At 42.7% G+C, this 10,044-nt stretch overlaps 1 pseudogene; it reads left to right on the top strand.

The window, feature by feature from the left end:
• The first annotated feature begins 5,397 nt into the window (after window positions 1–5,397).
• Window positions 5,398–6,520, top strand: LOC146399509 (patched domain-containing protein 3-like; annotated as a pseudogene).
• Window positions 6,521–10,044: the final 3,524 nt, after the last annotated feature.

Raw genomic sequence — 10,044 nt, 5'->3', positions numbered from 1 at the left:
CCGTTACCCACCTGCCTTCTAAAATAACACAGGAGCCAGAAGGATGATGTAAGTTATTGACCCAGAGAGAGTGTGGTAAGGCGAGTTAGTCTGATTAGTCTTGGTTTCAACTTTGTTGATGCCCACGTACATATTAACATTATTAACATTCCTTAACCTTAATTCCTTCACTTTTCTTAGCCTGTGAACTGTCCTGAAGAATGGGAAGTTCCTTTCTAATTGACACCTGTGATTATACGTTCAGGCAAATAAATTATATACCTCTAATATGAATGCAAAGCTTATATCCTGGTCCAGAAAGTCTAGAAAACCATGTCACTAAACGTTGTTCTCCACACCCCACTAGAAGGTGTATTTTACCTTATAAAGTGTCACCATTTTGTCAACCTGTACAATCCCACCTGTCTCAAACCTTAGAAAACCAAAGTCCACCATCCCCTACTCACTTCCCGATTCTGCACTGAGGTTGCAGCTTGTGGAGAAGGTGAGAGCTTCAGTGTAAGACCCCTCTTTCAGACCAATCCCAGGTCTTCATTTTAGAGATCTGAATGAGAGGACTCTGAGCAAGGGAAAAAAAAATTGTTCAGAAACATTTCCACTGTTGCAAAGTAACTCTCAGAAATGTTCTTTCCTTGGGACTTCCTGTTGTGGCTCAGCCATAATGAGGCTGACTAGTATCCATGAGGACACGGGTTCAATCCCTGGTGCCACTCAGCAAGTTAATGATCCTGCATTGCTGTGAGCCATGGTATAGGTTGCAGATGTGGCTCAGATCCCTCGCTGCTGTGGCAGGCCAGCAGCTGCAGCTCCCATTCAACCCCTAGCCTGGGAACTTCCATGCGTTGCACATGTGGCCCTAAAAAGCAAATAAAATAAAATAAAATAAAATAAAAATAAATATTCTCTCTGGCTATGAATCTAACAGAGGCTGTAGCTGGTGACCTGCATCTACTGACTATTAGGACTGCTCTATGCCGTGCCTTTGTACCCCACTATCCAGACCACAACTACTGCTGTCCCATCAGCAGGTGCCCTACACCCCCAACCCACCCTCCCCAGCCCACCGCCAGGCCCTCAGGCCAGGAGCTCCGCGCTGGCCCAGGCCAACGCCATACAAGCTGCCTGGACGTCACTCGGGTCCTGCAGATGTGGCACCCCAGATCCAGGCACCAGGCGTTCAGCGCATGGATCCAGCCTGGCCAAAGAAGGAGGCGTGGGCCCTGCCGAGCACGTGCAGCTCCCAGGTGGCCGCTGGAAGCCCCAGCACCAGTAGCACGGGGACAAAGCCAGGAGCAGCAGCTAGGAAAGCTCCTGTTAGTGTTTCTCCTCTTCTCTATGCTTCCTTGATGAGGAAATTTAACTCTAGAAGTCCTTGGTCCCTTAGAGCTGGGGAAAGAAGCTGGCAGTGGGCAGAGAGCTCGCCAAATAAAATAAAGCATTCTCAGACACAAGTGCTTAGGGACAACTGTCTCCTCATTGGATTCCTTATTAGTGAAGCCACACTGGCCACGTTAAGAAATAAGCGGCCACATTTTAGCGGCTTCCACAGTGAAAGTGTCCTTCTCACTCATGTAACAGTCGTTGTAGATGCTCCTGGTCAGTGAGGGGGCTCTCTTGACCACGGTGATTCAGGGCCTGGGTTCCTGCCAACTTATGGTGCCACAGCCCAAATAGGCTCTTCTTGCTGCCTGTGTCTAGCTAGCTGATGGGACAGAGAACTTCTTAAAGGCCTTGGCCTCTATGTGACACACACTTCCATGTATATTTTGTCACATGGCTACACATGTAAGTCAAAGGAATTAGAAAATGCAGTCCTTGGTCAGGAAGCAATGTTTCAATTGAAATTCCATATTATGGAAAGGCAGCACATTTTTGGTTGACAGGAAGCACTCATGTCATTGATTATTCACCTCTTACATTACGCTTAAATTCCAAATGGATCCATATTTAAATGTAAAATTTTTACTCTTCAACAAAGGGTGCTGGGCAAACTGGACAGCTACTTTAAATTAATGAAGTTCAAACACACCCTAGGAGTTACTGTCATGGCTCAGTGGAAATGAATTTGACTAGCATCCATGAGGTTGTGGGTTCCATCCCTGGCCTCGTTCAGTGGGTTAATGATCCAGCATTGCCATGAGCTATAGTGTAGGTCGCAGATGCGGCTCAGATCTGGTGTTGCTGTGGCTGTGGTAGGCCAGTGGCTACAGCTGCGATTCAACCTCTAGCCTGGGAACCTTCATAACACCGTGGGTGTGGCCCTAAAAAGACCAGAAAACAAAAACAAAACAAAAAACCATGCATCCTAATGCCATACACAAAAATAAACTTGAAATGGCTTAAAGACTTAAATAAAACATGACACCATAAAACTTCTGCAACTTAGGCAAAACATTCTCTGACATAAATCCTACCAATGTTTTCTTAGGTCAGTCTCCCAAAGCAGTAGAAATAAAAACAAAAATAAACAAATGGGACCTAAACACACTTATAAGTTTTTACATAGCAAAGGAAGCCATAAACAAAATGAAAAGACAACCTACGGACTGGGAGAAAATATTTTCAAACGATGTGACTAACAAGGGATTAATTTCCAAAATGTACAAACAGCTCATACAACTCAATCACAAAAGCAAATAACCCAATCAAAAGCTGGGCAGAAGGTCTAAACAGACATTTCTCCAAAGAAGACATACAGGTGGCCAGTAGGCACATGAAAAGATGCTCAGCATTGCTAATTACTAGAGAAAGGCACGTCAAAATGACAATGAGGTACCACCTCACACTGGCTAGAATGGTCATCATTAAAAAGTCCAATAATAAATGCTGGAGAGGATGTGGAGAAGAGGGAACCCTCCTACAATGTTGGTAGGAATGTGAATTGGTGCAGCCACGATGGAAAGCAGTATAGAAATTCCTTAAAAAACTAAATACAGAGTTTCCATAGGATCCAGAAATCCTACTCCTGGGCATATATCCGGAGAAAACTATAATTTGAAAAGATAGGCACACTCCAATCTCCATAGCAGCACTGCTCACAATAGCCAAGACATGAAAGCAGCCTAAGTGTCCATTGACAGAGGAATGGATAAAGAAGATGTGGTACGTATATGCAACTGAATACTACTCAGCCATAAAGAGGAATGAAATAATGCCATTTGAAGCAACATGGATAGACCTAGAGATTATCATACTAAGTAAGTAAGAAAGAGAAAGACAAATACCATATGATATCACTTATATGTGGAATCTAAAACATGACACAAATGAACTTATTTATGAAACAGAAACAGACTCACTGATAGAAAACAATTTTTCTATCAGTGTTACCAAAGGGGAAAGGTGTGGGGGAGGGATAAATTAGGAGTTTGGGATTAACAGTACTCTATATAAAATAGATAATCAACAAGATCCTATTTTAGAGCACAGGGAACTATATTCAATAGCCTAAGAGAAACCATAATGGAAAAGAATACAAAAAGGTTATGTATATATATGTATAACTGACCGTGCTGTACCCAGAAACTAACACAGTGTAAATCAACTATACATCCATAAAAAAAGGATAGTAAACGTAAACATTTTAAAGTAGATTATAATCACTGAAAGGGAAACGGCTATTATGTCTATTATAAAACAAAATCTGTAACATTTAAAAAATCGGTTAATTCAGGAGTTCCTGTGGTGGATCAGTGTGTTAAGAACCTGCTGTAGTGTCTGTGAGCATGTGGGTTCGATCTCTGGCGTCACTCAGCAGGTTAAGGATCAGGCATTGCCGCACGCTGCAGTGTAGGTTACAGACGTGGCTAGAATCTGGTGTTGCTATGGCTGTGGCGTAGACAGGCAGCTGCAGCTCCAATTTGACCCCTAGCCTGGGAACTACCATATGCTGCAGGTGCAGCTGTAAAAGAAAATACGTGTATATCAGTTAATTCAACTAACAAAAGGGGGTGGGATGTGGTGGGGGGGTGGAGAGACTCATGACTCAAAACACAGGGAAAAGTGTATAAATAGGTCCTATAATCAAGAAGAAAATCCTAATAGTCCCCCAAAAAAAGAAAAAAGAAAAAAGAAAAGAAAAACCAAAAACTAGGAACAGATGGGAGAGTTCACCCAAAGAGGAAATAAGATGGCTCAAAGGAGTAAATGAAAAATAAAACCAAAATAAGATACCAATGACACAAATCAAACTCTTTAATGACATTCTGGGATAGGCTGCAGAAAAAACAAAACTTCACACACTGCTTATGAGGATATAAATTGATAGAACTTCTATGGATTTTTATCAATAATTTGACACTTAAAATGGTATATGCTTTGGCTCAGTAAATCCCCCCTTTCAAAAGAAAAAAGAAAAAACCGCAAATATAGTGCTTGCACTCTGAATAAAAGGCATTCATTCACTTAGCGCTGTTAATATCAGCAACACACTCTGAACAATCCATAGGTTGTTATGAAATTAGGTTATGGCTAATTTATGTTTCACTTATAAACTGGAAAATATATAGCAGTTGAAAAGTGTAAGATAAAGCTACACGCACTCCCAGGCTAAGATCCTTTGACATATTTGGTGATTTGCATACACAGTGCAAGAATACTTATGAAAATATATACTTGTATCTATTTTGATATGCCTGCAAATGCAAAGAAAACACTTTTTAAGGATAAACACATTTAAACCCTACATTAAGAAGAGGAATGGGAGAGAAGGACGTTTTAGGGCTGAATTTTGGGGTTTTTTTTTTCTCTTTTTTTCACTTCTCATTCTATGCATTTACTTCTTTTTACAAGGAGAATGTTATGTCTGTAGCTAAAAAATGAAAACAATGAAATTAGATTCACCAAAGCCTTACCCTGAGAAAAATGCTTCTGTATGATCCTGCCCCCCTCTCCCACGACCCCCTACCCGCAAGATAAAAGCCGACACTCCCTTGTGTGTGTGTCTGTGTGTGCGCGCCTGCGAACAAGCCAAAATCTCCCAGTAAGTTGTGAGTCTTAGAGGCGAGGCATGCATTTCACTCGCCTTTAAGAAGGGTTTCTTGTATTAACTGAATCCTGAGAGGATGAGACAAATCTGGGGCTAGTTAGGCTACTACGCGCTCCCCAACGGAGCCCCACCATCCGGTCAAGAGAAGCCCGAGCTCAAACGAACTCCCGCAGACTTTCTCCAGGAAACCGTTGGGTGGGATCCACGCGCCTCCCGACGAAGCGCCAGCATTCGGAAGCGAGCAGCGGGAGCTCAAACGGACTCCCGCAGATTTTCTCCAGGAAACCGTTAGGTGGGGTGGAGAAGGGCGCTCCTGTCTGATCTGCCGTCCAGTTGGAGACCTTTGAGACCGTGGCCTTTCCTGCCCAGAAATAAGCCTTAGCTCGACTAAGGTTACGCGGGAGGCGGGGATGGAGCCGGGCTCAGCATCCGAGTGGCGGGAGCCAGAGGCGGGGCCTGAGGGGGCCTCTGAGAGGGGCTCGCAGCTGCCTGGGTCCCCTCCGCTGCAGCTCTGGGTGTCCAGTCAAGGATGGGAACCCGAGCTCGGCTGGGCGTCAGGGCAGCGCACAGAGCCTGCACCGGATTGGCAGCAGCCGGCGCGGTCTCTATCGGAGCCCCTGGTGTCCGAGAAGCCCTGCTGCCACACCAACTGCTAGAGGCGCCCCAGTCCCGCACCTTCCAGCCTCTGGGAGCGGAGGTGAGCTCCCACTTCTAGGTCTTCCTGCTGCTGCCCCTGGTTTTGACGGCCCATCTCGGCTCTGGCTTGATTTACCTGCCCAAGGATGCAGAAGAAGACACAGGGAGCCCGGTCAAGGCTGAGCGACGCTTTGTGCAGGGCCGTTTCGCCGCCAACGACTCATTTCATCTCCGGGGAGAACACAGAGTCAATTATGCTTTTATTCTAGCGGTCTCCAACACCGCCTCGTTGCTGAAACAAGAAATCTTGTCCGAAATTAATACAATGGCCAAGGCGGTAAGGGCTTTGTCCGTGATGGAGGGGAAAACGGAACCCAGATCCAGTACAAGGAGGTCTGCTCCACCACCTGCACCGGGGCTACTGCGCCCCCTCCAACCCGCTCTTGTTCTCCTGGAAAACAAACAGGAACTTCAACCTGCAAAACATCACCTTCCCCATCTACAGCCTAGCAGGTCCTATCATCTACGTCCTGGGAGAAACTGTCTTAGGCGAGAGTTTGGGCCCGAGCCAATTATTCCTGGAGGCCAAAGCCATGCAGCTGTGGTACTCCATGAAGACTGGAGAAGAGGACAATCAGCAGAACAAAAAAAGTGGCTGTTCCATTTCCTGAACCAAGTGAAGAACATGGAAGAGAGTCTGGCTTTGCAGACTATCCAGGTACCCGGCTGCTGGGTTTTCAAGGGAGGCCAAGAGCAGGTGGGGGGATGGTAAGACTTGTTCCGGGGACCATAGCAATAGCATCCTTGATTATCGATGGAGTCTTGACGTGAAACTCTGGAAGTCCTCTACTGCATTTGGTCCTTAATCCAACTTTCCTAAAGTAACTCACTGAAGGCTGCCCCAAATCTTAAATCCTTGGTACCATTCTGGTGAAAAACCATAAATCCTATATCCTCAGGGTAGGTCTGTTTAGTACAGACATTGACCTTAAGGTTTAGTTTGGTTACCTGGTCAAATTACATTGAAATTCTTACTTTGAGTTAAAGTCTTTATTGTTTCTGCGAGCCCCCTAAAATTTGTTTGGAGTTCATTGGAATAAAAAAAGAACAAATCTTTAGGCAAAAGTTGCATGGTGTTCTTGAGAAAGATAACTAGCTGAGCATTTGCTTTTTAGAGTGGCAGGTGGCATACGGAAATTACCAGGCTAGGGGCCCAATCAGAACTGTAGCCGCCCTCCTACACCTATGCCACAACAACCCAGGGTCTGAGCCCAGCTGCAAATTACACCACAGCTCAGGGCAATGCTGGATCCTTAACCTGCTGAACAAGGCCAGGGATTGAACCTGCGTCCTCATGGATATTCGTTGGGTTTGTTAACCACTGAGCCAGGACGGAAACTCCCTAGCTGAGTATTTTTAAAATAAATTAGGTCACAGACCCAGGCACATGTTAGCTGTTTCTTACTTTTTTGGGATGGCAAACCTACTGATACCCTGAGTAAGACTGGTGAAAGAGAGACACCTACTGGAAAAAGCCTTTGAAATAGCCAGGCCTTTCTGAAATGACATTTGTGCAATTAAAATGGTATAAGAAGACAACCTAATAAAAATCTGGAAAAGCCAGAATGTCTATAGTTATTCATGATTTCACAGTTTTATATCAGATTCTGATTTCATAATATTCCAGGATTTTAAACTTTAGATTTTTGAAAGAAACTTTGGAAAGCATGCCAGAGATTTTGTGGGAAGCAACGACTATTTTGTGGGATACTAGTCGGGTTCATTACAGCTGAGCCACAATGGGAACTCCTTAAAAATATTTTTAAGAGTATAATTCAGTGGTATTAAATACATTCACACCATTGTGCCACCACCAAAAACATTTCCTTACAAATTTCTGCCATCACTCCAAACAGAAACTCTAACCATTAAGTAGTAAATCCCCACTTCCTTTCCTGAGTTCTGGTTAACCTTTAATCTATTTTCTGTCTCCATGAATTTGCATATTCTCAACATTATATATTAAATGGAATCATTCAGTATTTGTCCTTTTGTGACTAGTTTACTTCACTTAGCATAATGGTTACAATGTTTATGCATGTAGTAGCATGAGTTCCTTTTCATGACTGAGTAACACTCCATTTTATATATAAACAACATTTTGTTTATTTATCTGTTGATGGGCACTTGGAATGTTTCCACTTTTTGACTGTTGTGAATAAGGCTGCAATAAACATTGGTGTACATAGCTCTGTTTGAGCCCCTGTTTTTTATTCTTTTCAAGTATCTACCTGGGTGTGGACTAGTGGGTTGTATGCTTATTCTCTGATTAGCTTTTTTTGGCTGCACCCTTGGCATATGGAAGTTCCTAGGCCAGGGACTTAATCCAAGCTGCAACTGTGATCTATGCCACATGTGCTGCAACTCCAGATCCTTAACCCATTGCACCAGCCTGAGGACAGAACCTGTGCTGCAACCAGGACAACACCGGATCCTTAACCCACTGCACCACAGTGGGAACTCCTCTGGTTAGGTTTACGAAGAACCATCAAATTATTTTCCAGAGAGGCTACACCATTTTATGCCCACCAGCAAATTACACGCTTTCCAATTTCTCAACATCCTCACCAATACCTGTTATTTTCTGTTTTAGTGATTGTAGCCATCCTAGTAGGTGCAAAGTGACATCTCACTGTAGTTTTGATTTGCATTTCCCTCATTATTAATTAAATATCTTTCTATGTGCTTATTGGTCATTTGCGTATCTTCCTTGGGGCAATCCCTATTCAAGTCCTTTGCCCATTTTTTTGTTTTTCTTTTCAGGGCCACACCTGTGGCATATGGAAGTTCCCAGGCTAGGGGTTGAATTGGAACTGCAGCTGCTGGCCTGTGCCACAGCCACGGCAATACCAGATCTGAGTTGCATCTGTGACCTACGCCTCAGCTTGCAGCAATGCTAGATCCTTAACCCATTGAGCAAGGCCAGGGATCAAACACCCTCATGGATATTAGTCACGTTCTCAACCTGATGAGCCACCACAGGAACTCACTTTGCCTATTTTTAATGAAGTTGTTTGTCCTTTTGTTGTTGAGTCTTGTTTTTGATGTGTACTTTATATGTTTTAGAGATAAATCATTATCAAGAATATGATTTTCAAATATTTTCTCCCACTCGATAGATTATCTCTTCACTTTCTTTCTAATGTCCTTTAATGCACAAAAATTAAAAAATTTTATGGCCATGTCCATGACATACACAAATTCCCAAGCCAGCAGTAGAACACATGTCAAAGCAGTGACCTCAGCTGCTGCAGTGGCAATGCCAGATCCTTAACTCACTGTGCCACAAGGAAACTCCCCCAAAATTTAATTCAACTTACCTATTTTTATTTTTGCTACTTTTGCTTTTGGTGTTAAATCTAAGAGTCCATTGACAAGTCTAAGGTCATGGACACTTACACTATCTTTTCTTCAAAGGTTCTATGGTTCCAGCTCTATTTAGGTGATTGATCAGTTTTTAATTCTTTGTTACATATGATGCAAAGTAGGGATCCAACTTCATTCTTGGGCATTTGGAAATGCACTTGCCCAAGTACCATTTGTTGAAGAGACTGTTCTTTTCTGCTTGATTAGACTTGGCATCCGTGTCAAAAATCAGTGCACTCTAGACTTGTGGGTTTACTTCTAGACACTCAGTTCTATTCCGTTGGCCTGTATGTCTGTCTATATACTAGTACCACACTGTTTTCATTGTTATAGCTTTGTTATAAGTTTTGAAATCTGGACATCAGTCTTAGAGGGTTTTTTTTTTCTAAGATTATTTTGAATAACCATGAATTTTGTAATTCCATATGAATTTAAGTGTTGACCTTTCTATTTCTGGAAAAAAATCCATTGATAGAGACTGTATTGAATCTGCAGATTGCTTTAGGTGAGAGTGTCATTTTGACAATGTCAAGTCTTCCTCCCCATGAACTAATTAGTCTTTCCACTAATTTTGTTCTTTAGTTTCTTTCACCAATGTTTTGTAGTTTCCAGTGCATAGGTCTTTCACTTGTTTGGTTAAATTTTTCCTAAATATTATTTTAAATACTAAATGGAATTGCTTTCTCAGTTTCCTTTTGGAGTGTTCATTGCACATAGATAGAAACAATAGATTCTGTGTGTTGGTATTGCATCCTGCAGCTTTACTGAATTTGTTTACTACCTCTAGTGGTTTTCTTGTGAATTCTTTGGGTTTTTCATATGTATATGATCATATAATCTGTGAAAAGAGGTAGTTACACTTCTTCCTCTCCAAATGGGATTCCTTTTATTTCTATTTGCAGTCTAATTGCTCTGGCTAACATTTCCAGCACAACATTGAATATATTGGTAAAAGTGGACAGCCTTTTCTTTTTTCTAAAATTAGAGGGAAATCT

Source organism: Sus scrofa, chromosome 10 (assembly GCF_054392235.1).
Source record: "Sus scrofa isolate SSC_HxYL_T2T_F1_AM1 chromosome 10, Sscrofa_HxYL_maternal_Yorkshire_Landrace_v2.0, whole genome shotgun sequence".
NCBI classification, from domain to species: domain Eukaryota; kingdom Metazoa; phylum Chordata; class Mammalia; order Artiodactyla; family Suidae; genus Sus; species Sus scrofa.
The sequence above is the reverse complement of the archived record's forward strand: the minus strand, read 5'-3'. Positions and strand labels throughout refer to the sequence as shown.